Here is a 10770-nt window from a genome sequence, read left to right as displayed (position 1 = left end):
GGGAATAGCCATCACAGGTGCCTGATGAGAACAGATACAAAGACCCACAACCGAACATAGGCAGAGCTCAGGGGAACTCCTCAGAAGAGAAGGTGGATTATAAGAACCAGAGGGGTTAAGAACACCAGAACACTACCCACAGAATCAACTAAGCTCACAGAAACTGAAATGGCAATCATGGAGCATTTATAGGTCTCTGCTAGCTAAGTCTTCTACATATATGTTGTGGCTGTTTAGCCTGGGTTTTTCTGGGACTCTTAATAGTGGGAGTAGGGCTGTCTCTGACTCTTTTGCCTGCTCTTGGGACCCTTTTCTTCCTACTGGATTGCCTGGCCCAGACTTAATATGCAGGTAAGTGCCTAGTCTTATTGTAGCATGTTATGGTATGTTTGGTTGATATCCCTGGGGGGGGGGGGTCTGCTCTTTTCTGATAGGAAATGGAGGAGGAATGGATCTGGGGAAGAGGGAAGGTATGGAGGGACTGAGAAAGTGGAGGGAAGGGAGGCTTCAGTCAAGATTAATATATGAGAGAAGAATAAGTAAAAAGTTTTTAAAAAAGGAAAATAACTCAATTTTTTTAAAAAGGAAAAAGACTAGAATACCCAAGTGTGACTATAAGCCAAGTACAATGGTATATATGAATGGAAACAGCAAAATGAAACCCATTGTTTTGTATACTAATTATAAAAAGGAAAAAGACCCAAACATCAAAGAAGATACACAAATGGAAAATACGCACAGATATTTAATATAATATATCATTAGGGAATTACAAGTTAAAGCAAAAATCAAACACTGCAACACAAAGATAAAATGGCCCAAATTCAAATCACAGCCAACAGTAAATATGTGCAAGGATGTGGATATCTAAGAATTTTTCATTCTAATTGGAATGTAAAATAATGTAGTCACCTTGGAGGGAAACTTTATCAGTTATTCATAAAACTAAACATACTCTAAATATTCAATTATAATCTTTGGTACTTGTTCAAATTAGTCAAAATCTTACATCAACACAAACACAGAGAGATATTTAGAGAAGGTTTGTCTACTGCCAAGACTTGGAAGCAAGCAAAAGCAGACAAAGAAACTGTGATATACCCAAGCATTGGAACATTACTCTGTGCTATTGAGCCATGAAAAGACCCGGATGAACAGAAACACATATTACTAAATGAAAAATATAGCTAACTTAGAGAGGCCGATAGAGTGCAGCCCCACCTATCTTACACTCTATAAAGAGAAAAAGTAACGATCCATGGTTCCCAGGGTCTGGGGAGGAGAAGACACACAGGCAAAGTTTGGAGGATTTTTAGAGCAATGAGAAAGTATATATATCATCTAAAAGATGGGCAGATGGCATCATCAATAAAATTGAATAGAAAATACAGAAAATTGTCATGTGTCACTCCTAGCTACCTCCCCACGGCTGACATTTGGCCACACAATGCTGACTTTGTTGCAGTTGATGACCCCACATGGACACATTCAGTGTGACCCACAGTTCTTCTCACACTTTACAGCAGGGCTCACTCTAGACTCACATATTCAATTTTATTGTGAACCTAAAATTACTCTTAAAAGTTCATTAATTTTTTGAGTTCTTGTTTGTTTATTCTGTAAGGGGTCACATTGAAGGAGATGAGAAAGGTGAGCAGAGCATGCCCTGTGGAGAAGAGCAGAAGCCTCAGGCTAGACCATGAACCTGGCAAGTGTGGGCATCAATTAGATGGGCAAAGTGAACATGAGATATATCAGAGGCAGAATTTAAATTTTGTAAGAGCTCATTGAAGAAGGAGCATTTGGATGGTATCAAACACCATGTGAAGCCATAGGGGAGAGCTAATGGTAGAGCAATGCAGTCTGATTTATATTTTAAAAGGAAAACTCAGCACTCTGTGGATTGTAATGGAAAATGACTGGAAGCAGACAGCCCAGGCAGAATGCTATCAAGGGAGTAGAAGGAAGTTATTGGTGAGCTGAGGGAAGGAGGTGGTTGTAATGATAGGACAAATGTAACGAGATGGAGAGAGGTTTTAGAGGGGAAATTGACTGTCCTTGAACAGATGGGATGTAGAACTCTACAAATAGACGAGCCAAGAGTGATTCCTAGGGTTCAGCTCAAGCAAGGGAAGGTCATGCTGCTCCCTGAGATATGAAGGGTGGGGAGAAGTAAGACCAGGCTGCTGAGGAGAAGGAGTGAGGTTCTCCTCTGGACCTATGACATTTGGAAGTGATTTGAGTTCCTGTGACAAGAGCTCAGCAGGGAAAGGTATCACTTGAGTTTGGACAATAGGAGAGTCTAAATTGAAGAGCTGATTTTGGCAGTGTTGAATAAATGTTCTGGATAAGATCATCAGGAAAAGAGAAGGGAGGATAGAGAAATCCCATAGCAGAATCCTAAGGCTCCCCAACATTAATGGGTCAAGCAGATGGCAATCTAAGTAACCAAGCAGGGAGCAGTTCGTTTATCTGGGAGTAAATCTCATAAGGAAAATGTATGTAGGAATATCCAAGGAGGCAAAATATATCACCACCGGTTTTAAAGATAAGACAAAGAGTGTTATTTAGGTTGTTGTAATAATGATTATCCTTGACTACAAAAATCAATAATAATGATATTATTAATCTAGGAGAAACATGCAGCTGCTAGGCAGATGTTCTTACAGGGAATATTTGTCCTGTAATGTTGTGGCTCAGTGCAAGGTCATGGTTACAGTAGTCTTCTGGTATTTCTTGTTATCAGCTATGAGATGACCTTCTGCCTTTATTTGTAATCTTTTTCTAGGCTTTGGTACAAATAACTCCATTATAATTCAAACAGCATTCAGAGTGTATGAAAAGAGAAAAGGGAGCTGATAAAGTGCAGCCAATGGAGTAAGCTGAGTATCCAGAAGTTATACAGCTGATGCAAACAGGGAGAGCGCAATTAGAAGGCAAACTAGGCCACTGCTGTCAGGAGGCCAGGAGAGATGACTGTTGGCTTGGCAACATGAAGTCATTGCAGCCCTGACAACAGGAGTTTCCAAGGACTGTTGACAATAGAAGGCAAGAGGAACGCTGTGTTTAAATGAGAGTCAGAATGGCAGGGGTGGGAAGCCTTGAATTCTCACACTGTAAATGCCTAGGTATGTGGTGGGGTTTGGGAGGAGCAGGGACATTCTTTCAAGCTTGAATCCAGTGGAGTTCTAGTGGAAGGAGAATGGAAGATCTCCAGGAAGCCCAAGTGAAGAGTTTTGCATCATCTGAGTATCTAAATCAAATTAGCAGCAGCCTCCCGTGAGAGTAAAGTGCCTTGGACTATTGCACTCAGAATGTAGCAAGCTCGGGGTGTAGGGAATACCAGCCTGAGAAAGTAGCCCCTATCCTCAGGATGCTGGTGATAATTCTATGCTCTCTATCATCTCCAAGTGCATGTTTATGAACACTTAAAGAAGTCAGGTCATACGGACACCAAGTGGGAAAGAAGTCCACTCAAGGAACACAGTGAAAAAATACTAAGAAAATGAAAGAAATATTGTCTTAGTCAGGGTTTCTATTCCTGCACAAACATCATGACCAGGAAGCAAGTTGGAGAGGAAAGCATTTATTCAGCTTACACTTCCACATTGGCGTTCATCACCAAAGGAAGTCAGGACTGTAACTCAAGCAGGGCAGAAACTTAGAGGCAAAAAGCTGATGCAGAGGCCATGGAGGGATGTTTCTTACTGGCTTGCTTCCCCTGGCTTGCTCAGCTTGCTTTCTTATAGAACCCAGGACTATCAGCCAAGGGATGGCACCACCCACAATGGGCTAGGCCCTTTTACCCTTGATCACTAATTGAGAAAATGCCTTACAGCTGGATCTCATGGAGGCATTTCCTTAAGGGAGACTCCTTTCTCTGTGATAACTCCAGCTTGTGTAAAGTTGACACACAAAACCAGCTAGCACAAATATCTACTGAGGACTTGTCACCTGAGATAGGATTATAACATTACTAAAAAAAAATGATCAACAATATTTTCTGGTTATGATTTTCCCTCCTTCAACTCCATTAGTTTCTTGCCACCTCCCCACCCACTTAACTCCATGCCCTTTGTCTCTTTCTTTAGAAAAAAAAAACAGTAGGCAAACAAAAACCAGAATTTAAAAACACACATACACAAAAACATAAAAACACAAAGTCAGAAACAATAACAATCAAAAGACCAATGAGACAAAAAAAAAAGTGCCATATAAAGCAATAGGAGACAAAAGATCTATACAAATACCACTGAGCTCATTTTGTGGTAGCCGTCTACTGCTGGGCATAGCGCCCACCCTGAAGTGCAGTTTCTATACACAGTGAGACTCCACTGGAGAAAGCTATGTTTTTCTTTGTAAATGGTTGTCAATTGGAGACAGCTTTTTTGTTAAGGATGGGAGCCTGTGTCCAGTTCTCCATGTCAGTGCTGGGACCTTGTCTGGCTTGAACCCCTGAAGGCTGTGTGCATGCTGCCACAATCTATGTGTGTCTGTCTCCCATGCCTGCTGGCTCTTAACATCTTTCCACCTCCTTTCCCGAATAGCTATCTGAGCCCTGAGGGGTGGGCGGGTGATGAAGACATCCAATTTAGGATTGTTTCAAAGTCTCCCCTTTGCACATTTTTCAGTTGTGGGTCCCTGTGTTTATTCCCATCTAATGCAAGAGGAAGTTTCTCTGATGATGGCTGAACAAGCCACTGTTCTATGGGTATAGCAGAATGTCATTAAGAGTTCTTTTATTGCTATGTTCCTTTAGGAGAACAGTAGTATTTTGTGTTCCCCTAAGAGCATGACCTATCTGGTTTTGGGTTCTTAGCTATCAAGCAGCGTGAGACATGGGTTCCACATCATGGGAGTGTGCCTGAAATCCAAACAGAGTAGTTGGTTACTCCTATATCTGTGCTGCTACTGCAACAGCGTGTCATGAAAACAGGTCATTGTTCTAGATCACAGGGTTTGTAGCTGGGATGATGGCTGCCTTTCTCCTCTGGTAGTCCATGAGGTAAAGGCCCTAGTTAGATACAAGCTCGACTTCTCCATGTTCAAAATGAAATGTAAGTATCATCTTCAACAATAGGGACAGGATTATAATTTAATGAAAATTAAAATAAGCAAGTTAAATGTATTGGAGATTGTAATAAAGTAATAACCCTCTATGTTTGCCTTTCATGACTGTGCTACTTAGGTGGTCAATGAGAAACAAGCTAGAATCACTGGGAAGAAGAACCCATGATTGAGAAAGCATCTCTATCAGATTGGTCTGTAGGCATGTTTGAGGAAGCATTTTCTTAATTAGTGATTGATGTGGCAAGACCCAGCCCACTATGGGAAGTAGCATCCCATTAAAGGTGGTCCTAGATTGTATAAGGAAGCAGGGAAAGCAAGCCAGGGAGCAGCAAGACAGTAAAGAGCATTCTTCCATGGCCTCTGCTTCAGTTCACCTTGAGTTACTGCAGAGGTTTCTTTCAATGATGACTATAACGTACAAGCCAAATAAACCCTTTCCACGTTTCCTTTGATCAGAGTGTCTTTATAACTGCAGTGAAAATTAAACCAGGATAGAAGCTAGTACCGGGAATGTGGGGCAAGGTTGTGACAGACTTGACCATGTAGTTTTGGGGAGGATTGTAGAAACATTTGGAACTTTGGGCTGGAAACAAATCTATCCTGTGGGAGCTCACAAGATAAGATTGTTTTTAGAGAAATACAGACAATAGAGGCCTGCCTTATGAGATTTTAGAGGGGAGTTTGAATGTCTGAAACACTGTATCAGAGTTGCTAATGATATTTTTAATTAAGGATATGTGATTTCTTCTCAGCTGGGGCTGAAGAAATAACTGTGACTAATAAGAGACCGTCATGGATTTCAAATCTTCTGGAGATATTTCCTCAGGAGCAGAAGACAGAAGCTGTGGTCTAAAGGAAACGAAGACTGCATCAAGCTGACAGCAGAATGTGGCAAATAACATGTGAGAGTCTCCTGCCTCATACTAGTTTTAAAAGCATGAAAGGGTCATGGACAGAGCTGAGTTTGACATTCTGTGGCTCAGTTGGAATCTCCCAAGAGAGGCCAGGAGAAGCCAATGGTGCAGATGAGCCTCAGTTGTAGTGGAGATCCCTAGATTTTGGAGATGCCAGGACCACGAGATGACACCAAGGGCAATGTACTGTGGAGTGGAGCCACCCTGAGCCTACAAGACAAGCTGTGAGTGCTGTAGGTGTCATAGCCAGAGAAGAGGAAATGCTCAAACCCTCAGGAGTCCCAAAGATTATGAGGGAGTCCCAGATGTCAGATGCTGAACTATTTACATTGTTGGATTTTTGGATTTGCTTTGCTTTGATAATAACTGTTCCCTGATTCTTCCCTCTTGAAATACACACACACACACACACACACGCACGCACGCACGCACGCACGCACGCACGCATGCACACACATGCACATGTACATGCACACACATGTTAACCTGCAGCTGAGAATCTAAGGTGTTTGAATTTTTTAAAGACTGTAGGATTTTAAAAGTTGTATTGTTTTTAATACTGTGATCTGTGCATAATAAAAAGAGTTATGGTTTAACATTTTCATGTACTTGTGTATCAAATTGACAAGGACTCAGTTGTGCTGTTTAGTTTTTGTCAGCGTGACACAAGCTAAAGCCATCTGGAAAGAGGGAACATCAGTTGAGAAACTGCTTCCAACAGACTGACCAGTAGGCAAATTTTCTTGATTACTGATTGATGTGGGAGGGTCCAGCCACTGGATGTAGTGCTACCCCTAGGCAACTACTCCTGGGTTGCATAAGAGAGCAACCTGAGTAAGCCATGGAGGTAAATTTGTAACCACCATCCCCTTCGAAGTCTCTGCTTCAGTTCATGCCTTCAGGTTACTGCCTTGAAATCCTGCCCCAACTTCCTTCATTGATAACCTATCATCTAAGAGTTGAAAGATAATAAGCCATTTTTCCTTCTAAGTTAATTTTGGTTAGTATTTTGCCCAACAACAGAGAAACTTACCTAAAACATGCCTATACAGTTCTATGAAAGTATATAATCAAGATGTCACTTCCAAAAACATCTTCATGATTCTTTGAAGTTCCTTGCTTTGTTATGTTCTGGTCCTCCAAATATCCCAGACCAACACATCAGTGCTGTTACTACAGATTGATTTGTACTTCCTAAATTGTATATAAAAGAAATCACACAGACTGTACTTATGTAGGGCCTTGCTTTAACTGGATAATTATATGAGAATCCATTCATTTTGATGCATGTATTGACAGTTTGTTTCCTTTTCATTGTTGAGTGGTATCCTATTGTGGGGCTGTGCAAAAATTGTGTTTTTCAATTAGCTTTTAAGAAAAGGTTATGGTGTTATATATGATGATTTAAATAAGAATGACCCCCATAGGCTTATATATTTAAATGCTTGTCATTAGGGATTGGCAATATTTGGGAAGGATTGAGAGGTGCGGCCTTGGAGGAAGTGTATCACTGGGGGTGAGCTTTGAAGTCTTAAAGGCCCATGCCAGGCTTAGGCTTTCTCTTTTTCTGCCTAAAGATCCACCATGTAGCTCTCAGTACTGCCCCAGTACCCACCTGCATACTGCTCTGCTCCCCACCATGACACTAGTGAACTAAATCTCTCAAACTGTACACAAGGCTCCAATTAAATGCTTTCTTTCATAAGAGTTGCCTTGGTCATGATGACTCTTCACAGAACTGGAACAGTGACTAAGACGATGTGTTTATCTAAAGCAATCTTATTAGGTGCTCTTTGTAGAGACAGGTAGAACCAGAGATTTCAGTAGTCATAGGTCATCAATAAAATATAGGCTTGTGTGTAGTTTTGAACAGTGTGTGTATGCATGTGTGTGTGTGTGTGTGTGTGTGTGTGTGTGTGCATGCTTTCAAGTACTTTTTAGTAAATATGTTTTACTCTTAAAATAATCAGAGTGCTATACAGAGCTGCTCCTTACTTCAGTTTTGTTTGAATCCACATTTACTTATTACTTAACGACAAATGTCTCCTTCAAGAGTACTTCGTTTTTGCTCTCTCTAGAAGTTGAGAAAACAACTAAGATACTGAGCAGTTTAATTGCAGTGATAATGTATTGGCTATACTTAGGGAATTAGCTCACAGAACTCTTCCCTGAGGCAAAATAAAAATGTCATGCACAAAGGCATCACGGTGCTTATGCTAACTCTGGCATTTTACACACTTGAGCTCATTATTAATCTCATTAATTTTGTGATTGTTAATAGCACTGCTATTTATATGTAACTTAGCCTTTGCAGATTTCCATCAAACACAGCAAAACCCAATGGATAATGGATCTAAAATGTTAGGCATGTGTCTGAATAATTTTCTGTAGTAGGAAATATTCTTTGCGATTCCATACAGATGAGCATACTGTGATGACTGAGAAGTGTTTTTATTTATGTTTCGATACATAGGGAAAAGTCAGGTAAAATGCATTCATTTGCTCAACTGACAATAAGAAAGATACATTTTCTAAAACAATATCAGGTTAAAAACAAGAAACCATGTGAGTTCATTCTCCAACTGTAATATTTTTAAAACCCCAACCAAAGCAATTTAAGATGGAAAGGTTTGTTTCTGCTTACAGTTCAAAGTTACAGTTCATCGAGTCAACATGGGTTTGGGGAATCAAACTCAGGTCCTCTACAAGAGCAGCAAGTGCTCTTAACCACTGAGCCATCTCTCCAGCCTTTAGTTTGTAAAATTTTATAGAGATTAAAAAAACAGAAGTTTACAAAAAAGTTGCTGTACTTTATTTGTTGAAAACAAAGCATGGCTTCCCAGAAAGTACATCTCTCACTTTTGCAATAATGGTGTAGCCCATCTTGTTCACTGATAGAGTAACTCATAATTACTTATCTCCATTAGCTGTGTCTCTATATAGTTGTAAAGTTATGAACAATAAACATTTATTCCATTATATATGACTATATAAAAACAATGAAACTTTTATAATATTTGTATTACTTTATATTATCCAACCATGTGTAAAACGTGATAATTACCTGTTGTTAATGGTGAAAAATCTAATGGCTAACAAAGCATTTATTGGTGATAGAAATGCCTCTATAGCATTATTGGAAATGGTTTTGTTTTGCTTTGGAAAGATTGTTTTGTTTTCAGTACTGGGAATTGAACCCCAGATCTCATCCATGCTAATTGAGCATTCTACCATTGAACCACATCTCCGATTCCTTTGGTGGAAATATACATCAATTACAGAAAATACTATGGATATAGCTCCCAACAGACATAGAACTATCTATGATATTGAGATCCCAATCCTAGATACATTACCAATAAATATGAGATAATTATATCAAAGACATAACTATATTTTCACAGAAAGTGATTTGGTTTCAGCCCAAGTGTCCATGAGGATCTGAGTAAATAAATAAAACGTAGTGTCCCTATGCACAATTACTGATCTTTATCAGTTGTGAGAATATAGATGAACTTGGAAAACAGTGTTTTAAGTAAATTAAGCAAGCAGAGAAAGACAAATGATGTCACTAATGTATGTAATCTAAAACACTTGAACTCGGAGGACGAGTAGATTGGTGATTAGCAGAAAGCTGGAGGGTAATGGTAGGAGTTAGGGAGAAGCTTAAGCAAAAATTAAAATTTCTAGTTTAAAAGGAGGGCTAAATTCAAGAGGTCTATTTATGTCTTGGTGACTACAGATAATAACAATACACTGCATGTTTGAAATTGCTCAAAGAGTAATAGTTTTTACCACCAAAATATACATAAAGAATTTGTGTTAAGTGACTTGATTAGCTATTTATGCATCGTACATAGTATATTTATACATCAAAATGTAAGGTATATATACTATTTTGTTTATAAATTAAAAAATACTGTGTCTTCTCGAAGGGTCTCCGTGGGGTCACATAGGTTTTGCGACAAACCCAGCTTCTGGCAACCGGCATATTGACCTCGCTAGGCCCGCTGCGCCTACGAACTCAGGCACGTCTCGATCAGGAGCTAAAGTTGATTGGAGTGTAGGGACTCCAGAACAAACGTGAGGTGTGGAGGGTCAAATTTACCCTGGCCAAGATCCGTAAGGCTGCCCGGGAGCTGTTGACACTGGACGAGAAGGATCCTCGGCGTCTGTTTGAAGGCAACGCTCTACTTAGGCGGCTTGTCCGCATTGAGGTGCTGGATGAGGGCAAGATGAAGCTGGATTACATCCTGGGCCTGAAGATTGAGGATTTCTTGGAGAGACGGCTGCAGACCCAGGTCTTTAAGCTGGGCCTGGCCAAATCTATTCACCACGCCCGTGTGCTCATCTGCCAACGTCACATCAGGGTCCGCAAGCAGGTGGTGAACATCCCATCCTTCATTGTTCGTTTGGACTCCCAGAAGCACATTGACTTCTCCCTCCGTTCTCCTTATGGTGGTGGCCGTCCAGGCCGAGTGAAGAGGAAGAATGCCAAGAAGGGCCAGGGCGGTGCTGGAGCTGGTGATGATGAGGAAGAGGATTAAATTAACACCCTGCTGCACCGGAGGGTTGTCAACTTTTCCAGTTGACAAATAAAACCGAATTGATACTTGGTTAAAAAAAAAATACTGTGTCATATGGAGACTTATATCAATGGAGATTAAATTGTTGCTTCTCGGATACAAATCTATTCTTTTATACCCCGACTTTGGTGTTGAACCACATTTCTATTTTGCCAGATATCTACAGGTTAGACTCTGTTTAAGCAAAGAAACAAACAAAA

General features: G+C 40.3%; 1 pseudogene; it reads left to right on the top strand.

Annotated features, from left to right (window-relative positions):
• Nucleotides 1-6825: 6825 nt before the first annotated feature.
• LOC114630860 lies at nt 6826-10548 on the top strand (annotated as a pseudogene).
• Nucleotides 10549-10770: the final 222 nt, after the last annotated feature.

Source organism: Grammomys surdaster, unplaced genomic scaffold (assembly GCF_004785775.1).
Source record: "Grammomys surdaster isolate TR1022 unplaced genomic scaffold, NIH_TR_1.0 347, whole genome shotgun sequence".
NCBI classification, from domain to species: domain Eukaryota; kingdom Metazoa; phylum Chordata; class Mammalia; order Rodentia; family Muridae; genus Grammomys; species Grammomys surdaster.
The sequence above is the reverse complement of the archived record's forward strand: the minus strand, read 5'-3'. Positions and strand labels throughout refer to the sequence as shown.